This window comes from Lithobates pipiens, unplaced genomic scaffold, assembly GCF_037356315.1.
Source record: "Lithobates pipiens isolate NorthernLeopardFrog02 unplaced genomic scaffold, aLitPip1_a1.2 Scaffold_3, whole genome shotgun sequence".
NCBI lineage: Eukaryota > Metazoa > Chordata > Amphibia > Anura > Ranidae > Lithobates > Lithobates pipiens.
Window position 1 is genome coordinate 18,747,681 of NW_027507790.1, and position 13,246 is coordinate 18,760,926.

The 13,246-nt window shown below is 41.3% G+C and overlaps 1 protein-coding gene across 4 annotated transcripts in view; it reads left to right on the top strand.

Annotated features, from left to right (window-relative positions):
- KIAA1671 (KIAA1671 ortholog) overlaps positions 1 to 13,246 on the top strand; it is a 247,289-nt gene that overhangs the window by 42,910 nt on the left and 191,133 nt on the right. The gene's annotated exons all lie outside the window — the stretch shown is intronic.

Here is a 13,246-nt window from a genome sequence, read left to right on the forward strand (position 1 = left end):
CATAAGTGTTTTTAGTCTAAAGTCATTAAAGGTAACTCTTTGACGGACCCATCTGAGGTGCTTGAGTGGAAGAGTGGATAGCTTATGACGAGAGTCTTTTTCAGAGAGGCATTACTGTGGTGGAGATCTTCTCTTTGCTTTGTGCCAGTGGTCATGGAATGCTTCTGATGAAGATCTAGTGCTCCTTGTTCTAATTGGATCCAGCATTTTTCTTATTTAAGACCGCACGATTCCAATGCCTCATACACACGGTGGGATTTTCCGACGGAAAATGTGCGATCGGGTCATGTTGTCGGAAAATCCGATCATGTGTGGGCTCCATCTGACTTTTTTCCGTCGTATTTTCCGACGCACAAAGTTTGAGAGCAGGATCTATAATTTTCCCACAACAAAATCCGATCGCATAAATTCTGATCGTATGTAGACAATTCCGATGGACAAAGTGCCACACATGCTCAGAATAAACTAAGATGAAAGCTATTGGCTACCGGCCCATTTATAGTCCCAACGTACGTGTTTGACATCACCTCGTTCAGAACGATCGTACTTTGCGATATTTTGTGCGACCGTGTATATGCAACACAAGTTTTGGCCAAAATTCGACGGATTTGTGGTCGGAATGTCCGATCGTGTGCACGGGGCATAATACTCGCACCATGTGAGTAGTTTTATGGTACCAGATAGGGTCTTGAAAACCTATGATCTTCCTTTTTGTTTGGGCAGGGAAAGCAGAGCCTTGTTTATCTAGTAGGTTATATAGGACCAAAAAATATGAGACACACTCCCTACTTCTCTTAGGAAAAGAGTTGAGGATTTTTATTGGGAGAGCCTGGAATAGATCTGCTGGACTTATTGCTAAACTCATGGTAAAGCCTAGTACACATGGGCCGAATGTTGGACATCCCATGTGTATGGCGGCCGGTCTGACATTGGGCCTGGCTTCTGTTAAAGGGTCATAACCGAAAAAGGTCTGCCGACCGACTCCCGATCAGCACTCTCAGCTAAAGGCCGAGAGCGCTGACCAAAGTGTTCTGGCGGGGGGGGCGTCCCGCTGTCGGAACACAATAGCACAGCAGTGGTGATCGCTGTACTAACATTGGAATGCTAGTACAATGGCTCTGAGCTGTCAGGTTTTTTTTTTTTCCAACCCACGAGGCCAGTTAATTAATTTATTTTTATTTTATAGGAAATTATTGTGGCATGTTTTTTATATTTTTCTTCGTGTTCTTTTGAACCCTCAATCAGATTCACTTGTTTTCTGTAAAAATAAGTAGAAGTATGCTATGAATGGGACTCTTGTATTTGTCACCTAGATGTTTGTTTCTTGTTTTACTCTACTTGACAGCATGTGCAAGGTGTCTTTGTCAAAGTCAGTGAGTCATATAGGAGCATTGCATTCTTCACCACACCTTTCATGCCCTTTGTGTTTCAGATGAAACATAGATATGATTTCTGTATTGGCAGTGTTATTGAATTTGCCCATTAGGAAATCCTATATGTTGAACTGTAATCAAACCGCAGAATACATAAAGTAATCCAAACCTGTTAAACCTAACAAAGCTGAATAATTCTGTTTACTTTAGTGATCTAGGCTATCCAGCTGGAGAGCATAGCGTGGTCAGTGACCTCTCCTTTTTTTATTTTTATTTTTTTTATTATTTTCTAGTTAAGAAAAACAGCTTGGTCTTCAGTTTAACCTAAGCTAGCATTTTCAGGGAGGAGAGTTTGATGGTCGCTATATTTATTTATGACAGATGTGCTTTCAATAAATTCAGTTAATGTTGCGGGTTTTTTTTTTTTTCTGATTTGACCTTGGTAAAGCCATTGTACACGTGGTAAAAATAAATATCTATCATGAATAAGTAAAAATCATAGCAACTAGAGCAATCAAAACGGTAAACTGTGAACGCTAACTGCTGTAAGATGCTTCACCGTGCGTATTAGCATTGACCTTTTTATTACACTTTTTTTTTTTTTTGGAGAACCTCTCTATTCCACTGTGAGTAATGCAAGTTATAAAATGTAACCCTATTCCAAAAGATATTAAGCTTTATTAACCGTTTGACCTCCAGAAGATTTACCCCCCCCCCCCCCTTAATGACCAGGCCATTTTTTGAGGTAAGGCACTGCTTTACTTTACTTGACAATTGCGTGGTCTTGTGACGCTGGCTGTACCCAAATAAAATTGATGTCCTTTATTCTTTAAAAGGTGTTTTTTTTTTTTTTTTTAACACCTTTCCATTTTCATAACACCTCCCATGGTGGAGTTTATCTTGCTAAAGGCTCTGTGGGGAATATCGCAGCAGAGGAAAGCCGCTACAGGAGGGAGGGATCCCGCTATTGGATGAGCCTGTGGATATAACTTTTTGGCCAAGTGTTCTTATCCGATATCTATAATTTGAGATCCATCACATCTGGTAAGCGGAGCTGCTTTACTTATTTTGAGGAACAGAAAAGTCGTTTTTTATTCTGAGAAGTTTTGTCCTGGTTGTTTTCATCGGGTCAAGCACTTTTTGGACTGTACAGCTTAATATCGTTTTTAGTGAATCACATCACATTAACCGCAGCGCGTGTTTGCATGTATATGGTTTTTATTGGTTGCACATTTTTATTTGTTGTACACTGTACTAATGACACTGGCTGGGAAGAGGTTAACATCAGGGGCGATCAAATGGTTAACTGCGTGCCTAGCCAGTGTTTTCCTAAACTGTGGGAGGTACTTTTACTAGGGGAAGACATGGCTCCTAGTCCCTGCTTTGCAGAGACACATGATCCACACTCTCTCCTTCTTTACAGAACGACAATCTGCCTTGTTCGTTGGGTGCCTGTGGATATCGTGTCCACGGTACCCGGCGATCGACTCCTGCTGTGTGTAATCACAGTGGGAGCGAGCCCCTGACGGCATACATTCCTGCCCCCTGCCTGGAAGTGCAAGATCGTGTGTGTGTGTGTGTGTGTGTGTGTATATATATGTATATATATATATATATATATATATGGTCCTCCGCACAGCTGCCGCCCTGTAGCAGTAAAACTGCTATAGTGCGGTTGCTAAGTGGTTTAACCTATATACAAAACACCAGAGTAAAACTGGTTACAAACTATGAGAATATGGGAAGAAATTGAGTACGAGGCATGATCATTTGATTTTTGTATTGTGTGTACACAACTTTTGAAATCTGATTCAGTCTTTACAATTTCTCCAAAAATGTTCTCGTACATGAACCGAACTAACGATTTGCGCTTTAATTTGCACAGTTTTCATATGAAAAAAATCGGATGCGAAAGACTGCGCATGGTCAAAAACGATAAACCTTTGTCTGAGAATTTTCATACAATTAGTACCATCCTCAGTTTCTACCTATTGAGAAACATTGAGGGAAAACAGGACGATCGTTTCCTGATTTTTCTTATAGTGTGTACTGGGCCTAAGATTTGTGCAATCAGCAAATCCACGTGACATTGCGTGCTTGTAATCATGTGTGCATTACATCAGAAATTTAAAAAGCTTTTTGTAGCTGTCAGAAATGTTATTAGGCTAAAACTATCTCAACACCTAATACCTGTATGCAAGATATCAGTTAATCCAAATGATTATACCCTGACATCACTTCCTCTGATCTGTATGGCACATTTCATCAGTCGACATGGTTATGTACCACTGCATGGTAAGAAATCCAACAGTATGTGTGTGTGTGTGTGTGTGTGTATATATGTATGTGTGTGTGTGTGTGTGTGTATATATATATATATATATAATAATATATATATTCTCTGTATTCAGCGATTTTATCCATCCAGCATCCATATTTAAAAGTACTTTATGATTTTTCTTCTATATATTAATCACCTGGAATGCTGACGGTCTCTACTACCAGGCCGTGCAGGAGGCTATTGTCACACCCTGGTTCTATATGCATATATATTTCGCGTTTAAAAAAAAATTATTCATTTACACTACTGTTTTTTGGGTGTGTATAGTGCACTCTTATGCCTCATGAAGAAGAAACATCTTATCTAACCAGTTGAGGCTCATAGCTTGCTTTATATGTAAACTATTCAGCAGGATTGTGCTTTCAGTAAGTAATTAAGCCTCAGCCCCACACACCCACACCTAGTGTCACAATCTAAAGTTCACCTGCTGTGATCACTTCCACAAATCTTTATAGACACTCAGGTTGATGTTCTCACGGCATACCTTGCTTAAAAAGTTGTAAAGATAGGGAAACGCAAAATGCTTATGCTAATGTATGATCGACATGAAGTTTTATCTTTAGAGATCTTGCATGTTCTCCTTGTGTTCTTGTTTTAGATCCCTTTTTTTTTTTTTTGTAGCACAAAAGCTTTTAGGTAAGTAAATTGATTCCCAAAAATGTGCTGTGTATTTGTATGGCTGAGGACGGCCATGCGCAGTTCAAATCGCGGCCGGTTCAGCAGGAACCGGCTGAGATTCAAACTCTTAGGCCTCATGCACACGGACGTTTTTACAGCCACTTTTTTGAGCTTTTTTTGCAGCTTAAAAACGGCTGTCCATGTTAGTCTATGGCTTCATGCCCACCTAGGCGTTTTTGAGCTGCAAATGGCATAGGCGTTTTTAAGCTGTAAAAAAAACCCAGGACCAGTGCGTTCCGTGGCGTGGAGCTAGAGCTGTAAAAACGCGAATCGCGGGAAAACGCGCAAAAACGCGCAACATATTTTCTTTGTTTTCTGAGTGCTATAGCCAAGAGATGTTTCTTAAAAAACGCTACTTAACGCTAAAAAACGCGCAAAAACGCCAATGCAAAACGCGGTAAAAATCACGTTTTTAACAACAATTTTTCCAGGCATCGGAGCTAGCTTTGCAGCCAGTTTTTTAAAACGTCCGTGTGCATGAGCACTTAAAGGGCAGGCTCACCAGGCTGAATGTACCAAGATGGCCGATCAATAAACTTTGGTACAACCAGCCTGCCACATTCCCTTGCAATTATTGCTAGTGGCTGCTATAGCCACAGTTAATGGGCGGTCCGGAAGTAGTTAAATATTTTATTATATATATATATATATATATATATATATATATATATATATAATATAGTGCCTTGCGAAAGTATTCGCCCCCCTTGAACTTTTCAACCTTTTGCCACATTTCAGGCTTCAAACATAAAGATATAAAATTTTTATTTTTTGTGAAGAATCACCAACAAGTGGGACACAATTGTGAAGTGGAACGAAATCTATTGGATAATTTTTAAACTTTTTTAGCAAATAAAAAACTGAAAAGTGGTGCGTGCAAAATTATTCGGCCCCTTTACTTTCAGTGCAGCAAACTCACTCCAGAAGTTCAGCGAGGATCTCTGAATGATCCAATGTTGTCCTAAATGACTGATGGTGATAAATAGAATCCACCTGTGTGTAATCAAGTCTCTGTATAAATGCACCTGCTCTGTGATAGTCTCAGGGTTCTGTTGAAAGCGCAGAGAGCATCATGAAGACCAAGGAACACACCAGGCAGGTCCGTAATACTGTTGTGGAGAAGTTTAAAGCCGGTTTGGATTCAATAAGATTTCCCAAGCTTTAAACATCCCAAGGAGCACTGTGCAAGCGATCATTTTGAAATGGAAGGAGTATCAGACCACTGCAAATCTACCAAGACCTGGCCGTCCCTCTAAACTTTCAGCTCAGAGAAGGAGAAGACTGATCAGAGATGCAGCCAAGAGGCCCATGATCACTCTGGATGAACTGCAGAGAACTACAGCTGAGGTGGGAGAGTCTGTCCATAGGACAACAATCAGTCGTACACTGCACAAATCTGGCCTTTATGGAAGAGTGGCAAGAAGAAAGCCATTTCTCAAAGATATCCATAAAAAGTCTCGTCTAACGTTTGCCACAAGCCACCTGGGAGACACACCAAACATGTGGAAGAAGGTGCTCTGGTCAGATGAAACCAAAATCAAACTTTTTGCCCACAATGCAAAACGATATGTTTGGCTTAAAAGCAACACAGCTCATCACCCTCAACACACCATCCCCACTGTCAAACATGGTGGTGGCAGCATCATGGTTTGGGCCTGCTTTTCTTCAGCAGGGACAGGGAAGATGGTTAAAATTGAGGGGAAGATGGATGCAGCCAAATACAGGACCATTCTGGATGAAAACCTGTTGGAGTCTGCAAAAGACCTGAAACTGGGACGGAGATTTATCTTCCAACAAGACAATGATCCCAAACATACAGCAAAATCTACAAAGGAATGGTTCACAAATAAACGTATCCAAGTGTTAGAATGGCCAAGTCAAAGTCCAGACCTGAATCCAATCGAGAATCTGTGGAAAGAGCTGAAAACTGCTGTTCACAAACGCTCTCCATCCAACCTCACTGAGCTCGAGCTGTTTTGCAGGGAAGAATGGGCAAGAATTTCAGTCTCTCGATGTGCAAAACTGATAGAGACATACCCCAAGCGACTTGCAGCTGTAATCGCAGCAAAAGGTGCCTCTACAAAGTATTAATGCAAGGGGGCCGAATAATTTTGCACGCCCCACTTTTCATTTTTTTATTTAAGTTTCAAAAATCCAATAGATTTCGTTCCACTTCACAATTGTGTCCCACTTGTTGGTGATTCTTCACAAAAATTTTTATATCTTAATGTTTGAAGCCTGAAATGTGGCAAAAGGTTGAAAAGTTCAAGGGGGCCGAATACTTTCACAAGGCACTATATATATATATATATATATATATATATATATATATATATATATATATATATATATATATATATATATATATATATATATATATATATATATATATATATATATATATATATATATATATATATATATATACATATACATACATACATACATACATATTTATCTAACTATCCACCTTTTTGTCTGTAGGCACCCTTACAAAAGAAAAATCAATGGGAAGTGTGTCCACATGTTTGTACATGCCTTCTTTGTGAACGAAAAATGGGAAATAGGAAATCTTCCCTGTGCTTCAAGTCTGCAGTTTGCCTTGTTTGGGTTTTATAGGTCTGTTTAGACTTAAAGTGGTTGTAAATGTATTTTTTATTATTATTATTTTTAAAAACAAACACGCCATACTTACCTGCACGGAGGAGACCTGAACCTGCACGGAGGAGACCTGAACCTGCGCTTCACAGGTCCTCCGTTGGTGTTCCTGGCTTCTTTATGTCCAGTGCCCCCACAGGAAGCTGCATCCCACGGGGGCACTTGTGTGTGCACTCTTCTGAGCCCCGCTGCTGCGTTCATTGACAGATATCGGGACTCAGCCCTGCCCACCATTTCCTCGTCACTTGCTTTGATTGTCAACAGAGAGAGCAGATTGCTCCCGGTGCCCCATCAAAGCCAGTGAGACCCAAAAGTAAGGGGAGAGAAGAGCTGCAGACGTGCATGGAGCTGGATTGAATAAAGCGGGGTAGGTAAGTAAAAGGGGGAATAGTAATGCCTAAATATTTTTTTACGTGGACAGTGCTGGCAGGGAGGAGGGAGCAGAGGAGGACTCTATGGGTGGCACAGACCAGGGGCTGTGAGACCCCTCCGCCCACTGCAGTGAGCCAGGCGGAAATAGAACTCCCTGCTCGCTTTCAAAGGACTACAAGGGGACATGTCAAACCACTGGATGAGGTTACTGGAGGGATAGCAGCCAGTGGTCTTGCAAACAGGAAATCACCAGGCAATAAAGTTTTTAAGTTCAGCAGGCTAGTGCAGAGGAACTACAGAGCATGGCTGACATAGTTGGTGAAGGTAGGCGATCAGCAACCAGAACATGTAAAAAAAAAATTTGCCTGGAGTATTGCTTTAATGCAAGGAATGGATGCAAAATGTTTAGGCTTTACAACACTTTAAGCAGCCTATACTTTAAATTTTTTTTTTTGGCTTCAACTAGCAGAGTTGTTATATTCTGACAGCGGGGAGACTTTCCCACCAACAGAATACACTGATCAGCACTGCAGACTAAAGCCTGCCGCACCGATCAAATGGGGAAAATGTGACATGGATCAGCAGGGAATGGCCACATTTTTAACCATATATGGCCAGCTTTAGTGTCTAAACACAAAAATATGATATACTATATTGCAGTTTAGCAGTTCTTCGATTTGGTGGCTGCAGTGTGCATTGACCCAATGCATAAATGTGAATCTGACCTGATAAATATATTTTCCACAGTATGCACACATCATTGCATATTTCTGTGTGTTCTAGGAGTAACCTCTATTATCAGGAATGCAAACTGTATGCAGCTGACAAAATGGCCTTTGTTTTTTTATTTTTTTTGTTTTTTTCTTTCTGTGTAATTGGCTTATGTTCTGTGAGAAATGTTCATATCCTCCTTGATAAATCCTTTTTTCCATAGGCTGTTAAGAGACTGTCCACTTCCTTTAGTTTGACTTTCGACATTAGGGCTATATATTGCATATGATTGATTTTCTTCCTTGTTTCAGAGAAAATCAATCACCCTTATGATGGTGTGCATGTGGAATATGCTAGCTTCTTTTTCCTCATCTGGTCCATGAGGTCATGGCTACTAAATGCTGTGTATTGATTGGAGGAAAGCTGGACCTTGGTGACTGGCAATGCGTTATCTTGTAGCATACACGTTCTACTACCTCTGATCAGAGATTGTTGGCTTGCTTTTCACTCTTTGTATATTCTTTAAGGAGATTTCTGTATTGCAATAAAAATTCTTTCAGGCAGACGTATTGGTACCCAAAATGAAAAGCAAGTTAAATTGATGGCCATATACAATTTTTCCATATACCACTGCCTTGGGCAGTATATGCTGGTAATACCTTTGCCGACTGTGGAGCTTCTGTCTATATCAAACTTCTACTCGCCACATCTAGTGACCTAATAATTCCAATTATTTGCATTGCAATGTTAAATGCATTGGGCTTTGATGTATTTTCACCTGAATTTTAACTTGTGTGTGTGTGTATGTATGTTGGTTTCCAGCACGGCATTCTAATGTGCATGGGCACACTTGACCTCCAGAAGATTTACCCCATCATTGGCGTAGGGATTCCCCTTTAAGTCCATACCAGGTGAAGGGGCCAGCGACACCTCCTTCGCTGGTCCCGGCTACCTGGAGCCGCGCTCAAAATGAGCAGACTTTTCTCCGGGCGAGAAAAGTCTGTTCATTTCAAAAGTACGGCGGACTAGCACACACACGGCCGTATTGTCCACCGGTCTAGCACGCACATGGCCGGATTGTCCGCCGAAATGCGAGTTTTTGGGTAAAAAAAGTCCGCCGGAGCCCACACACCAGCGGATTGTCTGGCGGAATTTTCCACTGGATTGTTTGATCGTGTGTACGCGGCTTAATACAGTGATCAGTGCTAAATATATACACTGTCACTGTACTAATGACACTGGCTGGGAAGAGGTCAACATCTAGTTCACATCTAAATATGTGCCTAACAGTGCTTGGTGCATTCACTGTGTGCTGTTTTTTTACTAAGGGATGTGCAGCTTTTTATTACCTGGGAAACAAAACTGGCACATTCCCACTGACAGGACATAGCTCTGTATTGATTATATTCACAGAGCTCTGTCCTGTCATCATCTTCGCCGATCAGTTTGCGCTGTCACAGTGCTGGATCACGTACTAGATCTAGCGCAGGAGGGCCGCTCTGCTGCCGTACTCCTACATGGGGCGACATGGTGTTAATGTAGAATTCGTGAATCTGTCAGTCCAGTTCAAGTTATTTAAAGGTCATATACAGGCACACATTTTTCTGAAAAGTGTATTAGCTGAATGCTTTTTTTTTTTGCCCTTTTACTTTATTACTCTTAGGCTACTTTCAAACTCGGGGCGTTACAGGCGCTGGCGGTAAAGTATCGCTATATTTAGCGGTGCTTTACCTTAGTTTTAGCGGTGTTATTCGGGCCCGCTAGCGGGGGGAGTTTTAACCACCGTTAGCGGCTGAAAAAAGGGTTAAAACCGCCCGCAAAGCGGTGGGTTTGCAGCGCTGCACCATTGTTTTCAATGGGAAGGGGCGCTTTAGGAGCGGTAAATACAGTGCTCCAAAGATGCAGTTTGCAGGACTTTTTTTGACCGCCCTGCAAGCGCACCGCTTCAGTGTGGAAGCCCGCGGGACTTTCACACTGGAGATACAGCAGTAGCTATTTCAGGGTGCTTTGCAGGCGCTATTTTTAGCACTTTAGCACCTGCAAAGTGTCTCAGTGTGAAAGCAGCCATATAAACCCTTTATAATCATGGGGGCACCTTTTTTCTGCATTTGGGAGCAGACCCATCAAGCTCATCTTATGTGTTGGGTGACCGATTACCTCCCCACCTCTGATGTTCTGTCGGGCAGCGGTGACGTCATCATGACATCATCAACGGAACTGAGGCTGTGATACCAGTGATGCTATCTGCATCTGTTTGGCATCCTGCTGCGTAACAGGATGCTGACAAGTGTGAGCAAGGCACCAGTGTCTAAGAGACCAGACAGTGCCGCCTGCAAACCACTCCCCATGACAGAGGTCACACCTTGATTTTAGTAGCTACCCATGTTTATAATACTTTTAAATAGACGTTATTTCTCGCTGGCCAATTTATTCCTGCACAAATTGCATGGTATTTATCTTCTATTAAATAGCTTTATAGTTTGTTGTAACATTTACATGGATAACTTGTTAAAATGGCTGCCAAGAAAAGTCGATCTTAAATGCCTGGGGTATTATAATATTATAATGTAACTGTGTGGTAAGCGTAGTTTTCTTGTTTTTTGTGCAGTTGCTCCTTTGATGAAAAGACAAATACAAAGGTTTAAATCTATTGATTTTACATATACTTCTATGAATCTTTAAGGCCTAACTCCCGCAACTTTTTTGGATAGAATGCAAAAGCGTTAACATTTCTGTCAGGTTGCCTAATTAGGCAAATTTTGCCTTCAGTTCTTGTCCCCGTGATGCCTGTATAAGAAATGGTGACTGTGGTTGTCACCAGGACAAAAAAGCATAGGCAGCAATTAAAACATTTTCAGACATACTGACCCTTCCTCACTGTACTAAAGTGTGCCCTTCCTGTCCTCATGTGAGGGGAGTTCGCCACAACAGGACACAGAACGTAATGAAAATCTAATAAAGGCTCTAGGCTTTCCCGCACTTTCCAAAATGGAGACTGTGTTTAAAAATGTGTTTTACCCAGCCGGGAAAATGCACGCTTGCTTTTTAGTATGTTGTTTTCCTATAAATACAGTACATATATGCAGTGACTTGTCTCAAAACAGTTCGGTTTCTGGATACTAATAACTGTTATTATTATTATACAGGTTTTATATAGCGCCAACAGTTTGCTCAGCGCTTTACAACATGAGGGCAGACATTACAGTTACATTAGAATTTGGTACAAGAGGAATCAGAGGGCTGTTTGTTATGGACAGGAAGAAAACTACCTATTACCATAGAATCATTCTAGTTTGGCAATATGGGGAATTATGTAAAGGTTGGTAAAAAACAAAAATACTGCCCCTTAAATTAAAGTGTGTGTGTGCATATGTATGTACAGTGGGGAAAATAATTATTTGATCCCATGCAGATCTTGTAATTTTCCCATTAAAAAAGAAATGAAGGGTCTATAATTTTTTATCACAGGTGTATTTTAAATGATAGAGACGGAATATCAACCAAAAATCCAATAAAAACACATGATACAAATGTTATAAATTGAGTTGCAGTTCAGTGAGTAAAATAACGTTTTTGGAGAAACCCCTTGTTGGCAAGCACAAAAGTAAGACGTTTCTTGTAGTTGGTTACCAGGTTTGCAAGCATCTCAGGAGACCTTTTTGGTCCACTCTCCTTTACCGATCTTCTCTAAAATCTCAAAGGTTTCTTGGCTATCACTTGGCAACTTGAAGTTTCAGCTCCCTCCATAAATTTTACTATAGGATTGAGGATTAATGTGCTTCTTCGTAAAGTGGAGGGCCATCCTAAAATAAAAGATGGCATTAATATTCTTAATTTTATTTTATTTTTTTACCAGAAACCCCTGTTGCTAGGCAGTCTTCCTAATCTGCCTCTTCCTATTCCACAGGGCTTCCTCCTCTTTGGCGAGCGGCCCCGTTGCCTTCTGGGGCATGTGAGTGTCCCAGAAAACAACGGGTCCATTCACAAAGCGCCACGCGACTCACGCATGCACAGTAGGAAACGGACAGAGAAGCCTGTTTCTCTTCGTTAAGACGGCGGTGCCGACAGCCAATCCGATGGACGGGGGCGACATCATGGGCTCGCTGGACAGGTAAGTGTCCATATTTAAAGTCAGCAGCTACAGTTTTTGTAGCTGCTGACTTTAAAAAAATAATAAAAACACATCGCGGCTGGAACGCCCCTTTTACGCCACTCCTTTGTTGCCTTGGTGGTATGTTTTGGGTCATGCTGGAAGACTCATCCACGACCCATCTTCAGGGCTATGGTTGAGGGAATAAGGTTCTCATCCAATGTTTTACAATACATGGTTGTGTCCATTGGCCCCTCAATTCGGCAAAGTCTGCCTGTACCTTTTAGCAGAGAAACCGTCCCACAGCATGTTTCCACTTCCATGCTTGACTGTAGGGATAATGTTCTTCGGATCATAGTCAGCATTTTTTTTCCTCCAAACACGGCGAGTCGAGTTGATGCCAAAGAGCTCAATTTTGGTCTCTTTTGATCACAGCACTTTCTACCAATCCTTCTCTGAATCATTTTAGATGTTCATTGGCAAACTTCAGACGAGCCTGTACATGTATGTACCTTCTTGAGGAGGGGGACCTTGCGGGCCAATCCTGGTGGAGTATTGTCACCAATTGCTTGGTGACTGACTGTGGTCCCAGCTGCCTTGGGAACATTCACAAGCTTCTTCCGTGTAGTTCTGGGCTGATCCCTCTTTTTCTCGTGATCCTCCTTAACTTATGAGGTGAAATTTTGCATGTAGCTCCAGACCGATTATTTAATTTTACATTTTTTATTCTATTGGCGAATAATCTCTCCCAACAGTTGTCTTCTCACCAAGTTTCTTCCTGATGGTCTTGTAGCCCATTCCAAACTTGCAGGTCTACAATCTGAAGTCATTTGACAGTTCTTTGGTCTTGTCCATGATGGTGAGGTTTAAATGGAAGAAAGAGATTCTGTGGACAGTTGTCTTTTATACACGAGTTGTTGTTAGGAGCACCTTCTTAAATTGACAGGACTAATCTATGTACCACATGAGAACATACTGTAGCCAGTCTGTAAGAGAATTATTGTTGGTTGGTAGGGGATCAAA